The following is a 14043-nucleotide window of genomic DNA, read 5'->3' as shown; positions in this document are numbered from 1 at the left end:
TCTGAATCCCCACGGATGGTGGGGGTGAGGCTGGAGAATCCCAAGCCCCTCAGTCACTTTCCCTTCCAGTTCCCCCAAACACTCCACCCCCAGGGACCGAGCTTCCAGCCTCCAGCCGATCTCTCCACCCTCCCCCACCTCCCAGGGGCTTTCCAAGGTAGATTCCCCCCGACTCCAGGAAGCTGGGCACAGCAGGGGTTAACCAGTCCCGGCCAAGGCCACCGGGGGTCCTACCTAGGCCACATCCCCTCCCCCTCCCCACCCAGAACAAGAGCCCACAGGGTCCATACCAAGCACTCTTTCACAACATGCCTCTCCCTGCACAGCCCCAGGGGGGCAGCAGAAGAAGCCCCTGCCTGGGAATCCAGACCCTCAGACTGTGCCCCCAGCCCTAGCAGCCCCAGCTCTGAGACCCTGTGCAACCCGCTCCCCGCCTGGACCAGAGGTGTCTTGCAGGTTCCCTTGTCCAGGAGGGGCTGAGGTCAGACCTGAGGTTGGGGCCAAAGGCTATGGGGCTGCTGGTCTGTCTCAGGCCCCAGCACCTTGCACACAGATTCTCACAACAGCCTGATACAGGGTCACCCAGACCTCACATCAGGGGTGGGAAAACCCCAGCCAGCCACCCAGAAGATGCTAACTTGGGAGGGGGAGGGGACACCTTGAAGGATGTTTGGGAAGGTTTTCTCAAGTGTACTTCTGGCTCAACTACTCACTTGCTTTAGGACCTCAGCAATTGGCACCCCCTGTCCTCAGGCCTCAGTGTCCCCCTTACTAATGTGAAGGATGTGAGCTGGGTGAGTGCTGAGGGGCCGTATATCCTGCAGTTCTGATGGGCTGTGACTTAGGGACCTCTACAGTGTGTTCTCCCATCAGATAAGCAGCGTGTCAGGACCTCCGGAGCGTCTTAGAGACACTGGAGTCTGGCACACAGGGTACAGGGGCAGCGGCTCTGTCAGAGAGGGAAGCTGTGGAACTGGGAAGCTTCCCACTTCTGCCCTCAACTCTGGGTCACCTTTCCTGGGAGGTGACATGACAATGGAGTGGGAGGGAAAGAGGCCAGGAGAAGCCACGTCCCAGCCTCAGGATCAGCTCTCCGATGCCCCAGTGGCCCCCACCTCGACCCCCCACCCCCACCCCACCTCCTGCCATGCGGCTCTGCACTTCCTTTCTTTTTCTCTCCATTCTCTCTCTGCTCCTTTCCCTCTCCAGCATAACACTCCTCCCCAGTCTCAGCACCAGAGTAAAAAGAGCAGGGTCAATCAACCCCGTTGAACCTCAGTTTCCCCAACTGTAAGCGCCCTTAACAGCACACAACACCTTCTATCACACGGAGTAGTGAGCCATTTGCGCAAGGGTGGGGCGCGGAACGGCACACAATGGGCGCTCAATAAGTGCCCGTTTTCTCCCTTTTCCTCCTCCCTTTCCCGCACCCCCTCCTAGCCAGTTCCAGCCGCAGCTAGTACCCAGTGCACACCCGCAGGTGGCCCCAGCGCTGCCGGGATGGGGTCGGAGGCCGCCCGGCATCCGGGGCTCTCTCACCTGCACTTCTCGGCTCTCTCTTGTGCTCTCTTGGGGTCAAGCGCTCAGCTCCTCGCCTGGGGCGGCAGGAAGGTGGCAGCTTCGACTCGAAGCACCAGCCCAGTCTGGTTCAGTCCGACTATCCAGCCCGCCTTGGACCCCTCACGGGGCGCTGAACCCGGGCCGGGGTTTCCTGGATGTTCGCACGGTCCCAGGTCCGAAGCACCGGATTGGAGGCAGCTGAAGGTTCGGGTTTCGGGCAACCAGAGTCTGGAGGCGTCCGGGCTGTTTTGCACTCAGTCACGGGGCTGGGGGCACCCCGCCTTAACCGCGGTCGGAGGGCTGGGGGCTCCAACACACACTATAGAAAGGCTGGGAACGAGCCCTTAACGCTAGAGCCGTATGGTGGGCCAGGAGCGTCCCTCGCCGGTGCACTGGATCAGGGTCTGGGGCTCGGGGCGCCCCGGCCACACGCCCCGGACCGCAGGGCAGGGAGCGTCCCGGCGGAACCCGGGTCTGGGACAGGCGGGGCAGGGCAGGGCGCCGGCGAGGAGGCGCGGAGCCCGGCGGGGAAGTCTTCTTAGGTTCGGATTCGGCTCGCTCTGCAAAATGGGGCGGTCCTCGGCGCGGCAGCTGACTCCAGAGCTCCGGGCCGCGGCTATACTTCCTCCTCTTTCCCCGGCTCGCTAGCCGCTCGCTCAGTCCCGCGCCGCAGCCGCTGCCACCCCCGCCGCTGTCATCCCCGCCGCCCACCCCCACAGGAGCTGCAGTCGAGCCGGAGCCGAGCAGAGCCTAGGTACCGCCGCTCAGCGCCGGAGCGCCTGCCAGCGCGGCCCCGCCCGAGTGAGGGCGGGGTCATCCTGAGGCCCCGCCCCACCCCGGCCACCGGCAAGGGGCGGGGCGAGCTCCAGATCCCCTCCCCACGGTCCCGCGCCGTCGGGCAGCGGGAGCCAATCGGAGAGTGGGAAAAGAGCGGAGGTCTGCGGAACGTGGGCTCTACCTCGGAGAGGGCGGGGCAGAAGTGGAGAGGTGCCGCCCGAGAGAGGACAATGGAGGGGGAGGATGGTTTAAAGAGCTGAGCGAGAGGAGAGGGTAACCTGGGGACCCGGATGGAGGGAGAGGTGGGGAGGGCTGGTTTGTCTGGGACCTGGGGTGGGGGAGTCATGGGGTAGGAACAGGGGTCGGGGTGGGAAAAGGATTAGGATGTAGGCTAGGTGAGTTATCCGGGGTAGTGGAGTCCCCAGGGATAGTGGAGCCCTCGGGACTGGTGGGACACACCCTCACAGTACCCTCCTCCTTCCCAGCTAATAGGGCTCAGCGCGAGGAGGCGAGCTTGGATGCAGTGAAATATTCAGGTTTCAGGAAGCGGTGAAAAACAAGTTTCTGAAGGTAAAGAGCGGATCTTCCTTCAACATTTCGCCTTTTCCAGTGCCCATTCGCTGGGAGGTGCGTCGTTGTCAGTTTTAAAAAATAAGTTAAGAGCAGAGATGTGTGAGGACCACACACACACACACACACACACACCCTCAAGAGTACTGAGTTCTGCCCCGAACTTCTGTCCCTCGCCCCCCCCCCCCAGCCTTGGCGCTGGAGCTGTGTCTGATTTATCTCTGAGTCCCAAGCACCTAGCACAGGGCGGGGCACAGAGCTGGTCTTGGAGGGTTTTGATGTATGAATGAATGAGTGTTGAATGTCCTGCAGGGGCCAAGTGAAAGCCACTAATTGGTCTGGGGAGCGAAAGAATGGAGGCCGCAGAGGACAGTATCTGTAAGCCTCACCACCAACCTTATGCAGTAGGTACTCCATTTCACTGATGAGGCCACCAAAGCAGAGAGAGGCCAAATGATGTTCCCAAGACCATATAGCTGGCAGAGGATGCCATCTACTCATCACTATCACTATCTATAGGTCAGGGGACTTCCCTGGCGGTCCAATGTTTAAGACTCCATGCTTCCAGGGGCTTCCCTGGTGGCGCAGTGGTTAAGAATCTGCCTGCCAATGCAGGGGACACAGGTTCGAGCCCTAGCCGGGAAGACCTCACATGCCGCAGAGCAACTAGGCCCGTGCGCCACAACTGAGCCTGCACTCTAGAGCCCGCGAGCCACAACTACTGAGCCCGTGTGCCACAACTACTGAAGCCCACGTGCCTAGAGCCCGTGCTCCACAACAAGAGAAGCCACCGCCATGAGAAACCAGCGCACCACAACGAGGAGTAGCCCCCGCTCCCCGCAACTAGAGAAAGCCCGCACGCAGCAACGAAGACCCAACACAGCCAAAAACAAAATAATTAATTAATTAATTGATTTAAAAAGACTCCGTGCTTCCACTGCAGGGGGTGCAGGTTCCACCCCTGGTCGGGGAACTAAGATCCTACATGCCGCGCAGCGTGGCCAACAAAACAACCACTAACATTCTAGGGCAAAGCTGTGTGGCTTTGAACAGGTTACTCAACCCCTCTGAGCCTCTGGTTCCTCGTCTGTAAAAGGGAAATAAAGATGTTGCTACTTGGCAAGAGCTGGGCAGGCACCAGGCTTCAGAGGATGGAGGGAAGGGTCTTCCTGGCAGAGGAAATAGCATGTGCGAAAGCATGGAGTCTGAAAACACCTCTGGGGACTCCTGGCCTGTTCTGGGGGGATTAGGAGAGTCTTCCCTCAGGGCAGACTCGGGCCAGAAGTAGGGGTTAGTTAGCTTAGGAGGGAACCTCAGGGAATGGACAGTGCTCTGTCTGGGCATCTCTCGGCTTGAAGTCTCTGTAATCAGGTATTTCGTGTTTAGTTGGACCCACTGGGCCAGGAGCACCTCCGTGGCTATGCGCCCCCCACCCATCACCAGCAGAGAGCCTGGCGCCCTTGTGAGACCTCAGCACTGGGAGATGAATGAGGCTCTCACAGAGCCCCCAAAGAGGGTCAGATGAGCAGAATGCCTGCATGAAAAGAAGGCTTTCAGAACAGACCCTCCATGACCCTTGAGGCCCTGGAGAGAGGTGCCCAAGGTCACCAGGAGGTGACCAGCACACAGTTCTCAGACGCCCACATTTGCCCTCTGACTACCCTTCCGGGGGAGAAAGTCTCCTGACGCTGGAGAATCAGGCCTTTTTGTGGCCAGAGAGGCTCACGAAGTGTGACAGAGGCACGGTCACGGTAGCTTGTCTGAGGGCGATTGAGGGCTCAGAGGCCAGCTCTGAACCTGGGCCTCGGGGCTGACAGGAAATGCTGGCCTTGTCAGCCTGGTGCTGGGCTCCAAGAACCTTCACCCTCCTGACATTCTTCTGACCTTACTTTCTTCTGCAGCTTCAGCTCTGTTGCAAGTTCCTTCCCAATCTCAGTACAAATGAACATTCACTTTCATGCCTACATTTACATTAAAAATTTCACATTTCTTTTTCTTGAATAGGGCCACCGAATTGCGTAAGGCTTCACACCCTGTGAGATCTGCTTCCAACAAATCATTACGGTGCACCCACCACGTGCAGGCTCTGTGCTTGGTGCAGGCAGACGCGGCCCTCCTGCAGCTCACTGACTGGTGTGGGGCTGATAGGCTCAACTCAACTTGTTAGCCCTCACAATACATCCCGCTTTCCTGCCTCTGCCTCTGCCGGCCCGGATTCCTTTCCCCAGCTCTCATGCCAGCATGCACCCCACTCGGCCACTGGACTTCTCTCCATCCTCAAGGCCCAGTACACAAATTGACCTCTCTGAGAAGCCTGCCTGACTCCCCCAGTGGGGAGCACGGCATCGTCCCACGGAGCTGCTGACGCGGCTCTTTGTGCCTCTCTTAGGGTTCTGATCTGCTTAGATGTTGGGCTCTTTCTGGGTTGGTTCTCCCACTGGAGTGTGCGCTTCTAGAGATCAAGGAATGCAGTCTTGTTTCTCTCTGTTCCCATCCCACGACCCTGCCCCACTCATCCCACATTTACCAAGAATTCTTAGGCTGGATGAAGTCCCAGACCAAATATTGGGCATCCAGGGATGGGACAATCAGGGAGGAGCTGCCCTTGACATCAAGGAGCCCTGGTCCCTTGCAGGGCTCTCTGCAGTGGCGGTGTACACAGAAGGCGCCACGAACACAGAGGAGGCTGCCTGATTCGGCAGGGGGAGGGTGGGGCAGGGTCCAGCCGGCTTCACTGGGAAGGTGGCACCTGAGGCAGAGGGAACGCTGAGCACAAAGGCATGAAAGTGGGAACTGGCAGGTGATGGGTGAGAAGTTCGGTGTGTTTGGGGGAATGGGAATGACACAGGAAGGAAGAAATGGAGGTCGCACTGGGAGCAGTCAGAGCGCAGACTCTGGACCCACATGGCCCGGGCTTGAATCCCGGCTCTGCCATCACTAACTCTGCCCTTGCTCTGTGCCTCGGTCTCCCCATCTGTAAAGTGAGAATAATACTAGTACCTACTTTGTAGTCTATTTATAAGGATAAAATGAGTTCATTTCTATAAAAGCTTAGGGCAGTGTTGGTACATGATAAGCCTCACTGCAAGTGTCTGATAAACAGGATGGAGCTGGAGGGGACTGCACAGGCCACGTTAGGTGGGGCTTTGAGTTTGGCCTTTATATCCAGAGGGTACCAGAGCGTTAACAAAGGGGGAGGGGTGAAGGGGTGGAGGCGGCTTGGCTTAGATCCAGCCTTGCGCCTCCCAGCCCGTGGACACCCAGAGGGCCTCCTGCCTCCCCAGCCCTGCCCACCTCTCCCCTTCCCTGGCCTTCCGGTGCCCCCGGTAGCCCTGTGGCATCAATTGATGTATAGCGGGACTGTAGGGGCTGGGGCCATCCCTACCCCGGAACACCCAGGGAAACTTTATGGCCCGATTAATTGCCAAAGAGGGGCCCCGAGGAGGACCAAGGTACATGGGCGGGGCCTAGCATCCAGGCCCTGGCTGGGCTGAAAGGATGGTGGGATTGGATCCAAGTGTGTGTTCAGTGGGGAATGGATGGGGGGTGGGGGGAGAAAGTCAACTGCCAGGACTGAAGGTGAAGTTGGATATCGGACACTTGGGGCCTGATGCAGAGGGCTCGGGAGCCAGACGGGCATCCTGGCCCAGGCACCTCCCCTCTCTGCCTCGGCTTCTCCGTGAGTAAAATGGAGATGAGAAGCGTGGCCCCTTGAAGGTGGTGGGGACGGAAGGAGAGGCAGTGCTCCGTCACCAGGCCTGAGGTAGCGTGGTGCGTGTGCCGACACCAAACTCAATTCCATGGCACCGAGGCAGAAAGGCCAGGAGCATCCGTGGCTGGAGAGGCAGCAGGGGGGCGTGTCACGTGTCTTTGTCATTGAGTTTGGCTTCTTTGCTGAGGGCAGAGGGGACCCCTGGGAGGGTCGAAGCGGCGGTAACAAGGTCAGATTTGCCCTTCAGAGCTCAGCCTGATCACTGCCTGGAGAAGAGACTGAGGCACGGAGGCCGGCTGCCACCTGTTTTAAGAGTCCAGGTGACAAGGAGAGATGAGGGTCTGAGCTGGGCCCTGGCCGTGGGGCAGGGGTGGGAGGTCAGGAACATTTCGGAGTGGAGGGAGAGGCAGGCCGCTGATGGTGTCTCTGTGGAGCAAGGGGGAGAGAGAGTGAGTTGGGTCTGGAGCTCAGGAGAGGGACCAGGCCTGAGGCCACGGCCTGAGACAGGCTTTGGGATGAGAGGGTCAGCGGCCCCAGGGAGGGAGTGGGAAATCCACAGGGAGAGGGGTGGGCAGGGGAAGGGGCCCAGAAAGAGCCAGAGAAGGACTGGTCAGAGAAGGCGGAGAGAGGCGGGAATCAGACACTGAGTGAAGAGTGAGCGGCAAGGAGAGGTGAGCAGGGCCGGGACGGAAGCGTCCTGGGGTCAGTGGCTGGGACTGAGGGTGGCCTGGGCGAGGTGGAGGCAGGAGGAGGGGTGCACTTGGAGCTGGTGTGGGTGCCCTCCCCAGGGTAGCTGCAAAGGGTGCATGCTTGGGTGGCAGCTGGAGGAGGAGGCAGAGGTAGAGGCTTTTAGAGAGGACTTAAAACAGTGAGCAAGGATGAGATAATGGGTAAGGCTAGAGAGGCAGCGCCTCCACTTCAGGGGCTGGGGGGACCCTAGTGGGGGTGGGGCAGGTGAAGAAGATCAGACCTGGGGTCTCAGCGAAGCAGGAGGCCAGGGGAGGGCCAGGTGGAGCCCGCCGAGGCAGAGGCCTGAAGCTGGGAGGCTTGCTGTGGAAAGTGAGAGGGGAGGCGAAAAGTCCGACTGAGCTGGGAATCTGTGGCAGCTCCTTTCCCCTGGTGGAGGGGTTGGGGGCGGCTGGCTTCGGGGAATGCCTGTCAATGATACCGGGCGCCCCTTCCCATTCTCCTGGATCCCTGCTCAGGCTCCAGTCTTGAAAGGGCGGGGAGCTTCAGGGCTTCTCGGACCCCAAAGTCTGTGGGCTTCCTCCTTCCCACCAGGCCTTGCCACCAGCAGATGGGAATTTTCGTGATCCCAGTAACGCCAAGTTTACCTTTACCAGCACCTCCTGATGCTCACGAGAGGGTACTGTGTCTCCAGTACAGGGTATGAGGGGTACCCAACAGGCAGGCGCCCAGTACCTTTCCCTAAAGAAAGGCAAAGGGGATGCCTCTGCTGCCTCTGGCCGCCTCTGCTGCCCCCTGCTGTATGATCCTGATTGGTGCAGAATAATAATCCTAATCGCTAACACTGGAGCACTGGTTCTCAAACTTTTTGGTCTCAGGATTGTTTTTCACACCCTAAAAATTATTGAGGACCCCAGAGAACTTCTATTTATATGGCTTGTATCGGTATTTACAGTATTATAAATTTAAACTGAGACAATTTAAAATATTTAAGTAATTAATTTAAAATAGTTATAAAAATCTTAGTAAATGTTAACATATCTTAATGAAAAACACCTACATTTTCCAAAACAAAAAATTAGAGGTGGGCTTCCCTGGTGACGCAGTGGTTAAGAATCCGCCTGCCAATGCAGGGGACATGGGTTTGAGCCCTGGTCCGGGAAGATCCCACATGGTGCGGAGCAACTAAGCCCATGCGCTACAACTACTGAGCCCACGTGCCTAGAGCCCGTGCACCACAACTACTGAGCCTGCGCTCTGGAACCCGCGAGCCACAACTACTGAGCCTGTGTGCCATAACTACTGAAGCCTCTGAGCCTAGAGCCCATGCTCTGCAACAAGAGAAGCCACTGCAATGAGAAGCCCGCACACCACAACGAAGAGTAGCCCCTGCTCACTGCAAGTAGAGAAAGCCCGCGTGCAGCAACGAAGACCCAAGCAGCCAAAATTAATTAATTAATTAATTAAGAAAAAAATAAAGCATTTAAAAAAAAATTAGAGGCATTTTTTTAATATGTTTACAAAAAATGTTAATGGCTGGTCTAATAAAAGTCAGCTGGATTCTCATACCTGCTTCTGAATTCAGTCAGATGCAATATATTGTTTTGGTTAAAGTTTACAAAGAAAATACAGGCTTATACTGATATGAGTTAGAAAAGGGAGGAGTATTTTATTGGCCTTTTCAAATAATTGTGGCTATTATTTGATACTAACTTAATCTTGAAATCTTTCTTGAAGTTTAGTTACTATTAAAATCTGAAACCATGGGACTTCCCTGGTGGTGCAGTGGATAAGACTCTGTGCTCCCAATGCAGGGGGCACGGGTTCCATCCCTGGTCAGGAAACTAGATCCCACGTCAGGAAACTAGATCCCACAGGCATGCCGCAACTAAGAGTTAGCATGCCACAACTAAGAAGCCCCGGAGCTACAACTAAGGAGCCCGCCTGCCACAACTAAGGAGCCCACATGCTGCAACTAAGGAGTCCACCTGCCGCAAATAAGACCCAGTGCAACCAAATAAAAAAAAAAATCAAACCATATCAATGAGATTTTCTTACTCAGTTACATTAAAATCCATTGGTCTCTTTTGCACTTTGTATCTTTTACCATGGATGATTTTGTAAAAGCATACATTGGCCATTTGGGAGAAAAAGGGGTTCACCGAGTCATGCAGATCTTTCAAATATTGATAAATTTCAGTATATAATATTAAAAATCAAATTTTTTTGATTGGCAAGGTGTGGCTTCAGACAGGGCTCAGGTGTCACCACCTCACGGAAGCGCCTCTGGGCTCCCACAGGCCCCTGGGCTTCCCTCCGTCCTCTCATTTACCAGCCACTTCTGTGAATGTCAGCTTAGGTGTCTGCTTCCACCAGGCCACACCTGGCAGCTGGCACAGGGCCGGGTACATCGCGACACAATGGTGGTCATCATCGCCCCTGTTTTACTGCCCTCTCCGGGCAGCCCAACCCTCCTGGGCGGGGAGAGCAATTCCTTCACTTATTCATTGCTCCATCCCTTTCCTCACTCTTTAAATACATTTATATTGAGTGTTTACTTTGTGCGCAGCATGGTTGTAACATTCTAACACAGCAGCAAAAATCTCTGCCTTTGTGAAACTTACTTTCCGATAGAGGAAGGTAGACAATAAGAAAAAAAAGAGAGAGAGAATGGTATATATTAGATGGGACATGCACTTTGGACAAAAGAAAGAACAGCATAGACAGAGGAAAGTAGGGAATATCAGTGAGGGGGTTACCATTTTAAACAGAGTAGTCAGGGAAGATGACATTTAAGTAAAAACCTGAAGCAGACGGCAGGTGCAAAGGCCCTGAGGTGGGATGTGCCTGGTCTGTTCATGCCAGGAGGCCAACATGGCTGGAGTGGAGGGAGTGACTGGGTGGAAGGACGTAAAGGATGGTGTACAAGGTCACTGAGATCAGATCACGAAGGGCCTAGAGCCCATGGTGAGGAATATGACTTTTACTCCAATTGAAATAGAAAGGCACTGCAGACTTCTAAGTCATTTGCCTTATGAGTCAGACCAAGGGGGAGAGGGTAGAAGCAGGGAGAGCAGAATGAGGCATCAGGCGAGAGGTGACGGTGGCTCAGATCAGGGCAACAGCAGGCATGGTGAAGTAATCAGATGCTGGGGTGTCCTTGGGAGGTAGAACCACAGGATTTTCTGATGAACTGAACGTATGTTGCGAGAGAAAGAAAGGAGTCAAGTATGGCCCCGAGTTTTTGGCCTGAATACTTAGAAGGATGGTGCTGCCATGATCTGTCATTGAGGAAGGTGACAGCAGGAGCAGATTTGGGAAACAGGGCAGAATTCGAGTTTGGACATGCTAATTCTCAGGTGTCTCTTAGACATCCAGGTGGAGATGTTAGGCATACAGTTGGGTTTAGAAGTCTGGAGGCTGGGAGAAGTCCAGAAACTCAGGAGCTGTTGCTTGTTCCTTCTCTTCTCCTGTTGTGGGAGCCCTGGAGCTCAGTCTTAGGGCTTCTCTTCTCCAGCAGAACCATTTGCTTGTCAGGCTCATCAATTGCAAGGCTTTAAGTACCTTCTCTGGACCTACAGCTCCCATAGATATAACGGTTGGGGCTCTAGCCTCCATCTTGGTCTTTGAAGACATAGGTCACGCCCTAGGGTTGGAGGAGCCATGAGCTGGAAGGAGACTGAACACCCGAGGACTTAAAAAGCAGAGCCTCCATACCACCCTTGAACCATCTATTTCCAGACTTTTATGTGAGACAGAAACAAACTCTCTTGTTGAAGCCAGAATGATTCTGTTATTTGCAGTTGAGCTTAATCCTGCAATGATACCTCCTGTTCACTGCATTATCTCATGCTCATCCTGACAATGGCCCTGTCGAGTGGACGTTACCCGCCTCATTTTAGAGAAGAGGAAAGGGGGCTCAGGGATTTTCGGCAAGTGGCCAGTGCAAGGCTGAAGTGGGCTCAAGCCCTGGGCACTCCAACTCCTGGCCCTGCTCTCTCCGCCAGCCCCTGGGCCCACACCCAGGCTGACCTCCCTGTGTGCACTAATGCCTTCTGGGTTTCCCAGGGTTCTTTATCCAGGGCCCAGAATCATCTAATGAGAAGGAGGAACTCTCTTGGGGTCAGAGATGTTGCAGGGTGACAACTGCCCCGGTTTGCCCTGGACTGTCCCTCCTTTAGCACGAGGAGTCCTACATCCCTAGGTCATGGGCAAACCCGGACAGGTGGTCACCCTAGAGCTCTGGTCCAGCCAGGACCCATTGCTGGCCCTGTGGACACCCAGACCCTGAGCCATTACAACCTACCCACTTCCAGGCATTTATTCCCTCCCCATCCCTGAGCCCTGGGAGCTTGCTGAGCTGGGGCCTTAGGTGGGAGGCCCTGAGGTCTGGTGAGGGGCTGGGGCTGGGGTTAAGGCAGCAGTCCCCAACATTTTTGGTACCAGGGACCAGTTTCACGGAAGACAATTTTTTCCAAGGAAGAGGGGAAGGTTTCAGAATGATCAGGCATTAGATTCTCATAAGGAACGTGAAGCCTAGGTCCCTCGCATGTGCAGCTCACAGTCGGGTTCCTGCTCCTATGAGAATCTAATGCTGCTGCTGATCTGACGGGAGGCGGGGCTCAGGCGGTAATGCGAGCGATGGGGAGCGGCTGTAAATACAGATGAAGCTTCGCTCCCTTGCCTGCCGCTCACCTTCTGCTCATGGACCGGTACCTACCTCTTGGGACCCCTTGGTTAAGGGATTAAGGAGATGGGGCTCATCCGTACTGGCAGGAAGTAACAGTCCAAATTCCACCTTGATTTCACCTTGCACTGGTCTCAGAAGTCAGCAGCCCCCATACCTGTCTTGACCTTTTTTTTAATCCCCTGACTCTCTGCATATCCTGTAAACCACCGACCCTCCCGCCCACCTCCCACCAAGAAAGCACAGAGTCCCAGCCTGCTGTGGCCTGAGGCAATCAGGCTGACCCGAGGGTGCCCACCCACTCCTGTCTCCCCACAGGCACCCATCAAGCATGGCTGGGCCCTGACTCAGAATAGCACAAGGGGCTCTGCACTCAGAAGGACTCCTGTCAAATTCTGGCTCTCCTACCTTCTCCCCAGGTGAACTTGGCCAGTGATTTCACCTGTTGAGCCTCGGTTTTCTCATCTGTAAAATAGGGATAATAGTACTTACCACATTAGGCTGGGGCAGGGGTTCATGAGATAATGCCCCACGAAGCTTGACACAGGGCTTGGCACACGGGCAACACCCATAAAGCTCGTCATCATCACTGTCGTTGCGTTACCACTCCTCTGTGCCAGGGAGCCTTTGTGCTGGTTGCCAGGGCCCCAGCGATAAGCCCGAAGACATCCAGGGACTCCCCAGGGAAATCACAATCTGATAAGGACACAGGACACAAGACAGTTATCAAAAATAAAATAACTGTTCTGATGGAGGCGTGAACAAGGTGTGGTGGGAGCATCAGGGAGGAGGAGAGTCTCAACGGGGCCCATGGGGCACTGAGGAAACCCCTCCTGGAGGGGGCGGAGCGTGAGTGGAGCCTCGCAGAGAAGCAGATTTTTGCCAGGCAGATCCAGGCGATGAAGGAGCCTCTTGCGACTCACTGTGTCTAGGGTTCTCTTGTCCTGTACTAAGGGCGGGGTGGGAACCAGGCTCGTGCTGCTGGCTGGCGTCTCTGCAGAGGCTCCAGAAGCTTCAGACAAGAGGGCCCCAGCACCCCTCCCCCACCCCATCCTAAATGGAGGGTCAGACCCTCCTGTAGGACCAGACCATCCTGCAGGACCAGCAGGAGGTGTGTCCCCAGACCTGTCCTGCCGCCTCCGCCCATCACCCATCCTTGTTAAATCAGTTTTTTTAAGAGAGAATTGTCACTCTGCTCTGCTTCCCCTCCCTCCTGTAAGTGAAGAGGACTTCCAGAGAACTGTTGGGAGAGCGTGATATGTGCACCTAGAATCTGGGGGACACGGGGACCGGAACTCCTCTCACACACTGCAGAGTCTAACAGCACGGTTTGTGTGGGGAGGCGGAATGGGGTGGGGGAGGCCAGGGCTACCCCGGGAAGGGCTCGCTGCCAGCTAGACCACACAAAGGATGCCGGACTTGCCTGTTGGCCAGATGAGGGCTGGCCTGCCTGCCTGCCTAAGGCCGTGTCCAGCTGCCTGAGGACCCCTTTGGGGGAGGTGAGGAGATCTCCTGAGTTAAAGATCAACTTTGGACATCAACCATGTCCAGAGGGTCCCCAGCCAGATTACAACTGTGTCAGGCAAGGAGGGCTCTTTCTGCCCTTTCTCCCACTCTGCACTCCACCCTGAAGCGGCCGCAAGTAGTAGCCAGAGATGCTCATAGAGGGAGAGAAGGAACTTGTCGGCACGCTCCCCGGGTTTCTGGTTTCTGAGGTAAGCCCAGCCTGAAAGAAGGGTCTCATTCTAGACTGGAGAGATTTTGGAAATTTGATATTATTCTGAACTGGATTTTTAAAAGAGAAATGTGTGGATGATTTCAAACATATATGACATTAGAGAGCTTAGTACAATGAATCTCCTAGGTACCCATCCTTCAGCTTCAACAATAGTCAGGTCAGGGCAAACTTGTTCAACCTGTGTCCTCGGCCCACTCCCTCTGATGGAATTTTGAATCAAATCTGCGAGAAAGAATAAAACAACTTCCTGCTTGCCTTTGAAAAATTAAAAATAAAAAAAGTCATCATCCTCCCCTGTTTGATTAGGGCACT

The 14043-nt window shown here is 55.3% G+C and overlaps 1 pseudogene across 1 annotated transcript in view; it reads right to left on the bottom strand.

Moving 5' to 3' along the window:
• The window catches only part of LOC309965450 (protein SET-like), a 53475-nt pseudogene extending 43758 nt beyond the window's left edge, over nt 1-9717 (bottom strand). Inside the window, exon 1 of the transcript in view lies at nt 9690-9717. The product of the transcript in view is annotated as a protein SET-like (transcript). The remainder of the gene's footprint in view (nt 1-9689) is intronic.
• Nucleotides 9718-14043: the final 4326 nt, after the last annotated feature.

The sequence above is a fragment of the Leucopleurus acutus genome, assembly GCF_964270905.1.
Source record: "Leucopleurus acutus genome assembly, chromosome: 8".
Taxonomy (NCBI): Eukaryota; Metazoa; Chordata; class Mammalia; order Artiodactyla; family Delphinidae; genus Leucopleurus; species Leucopleurus acutus.
This window is presented reverse-complemented; position numbering and strand designations above follow the sequence as displayed.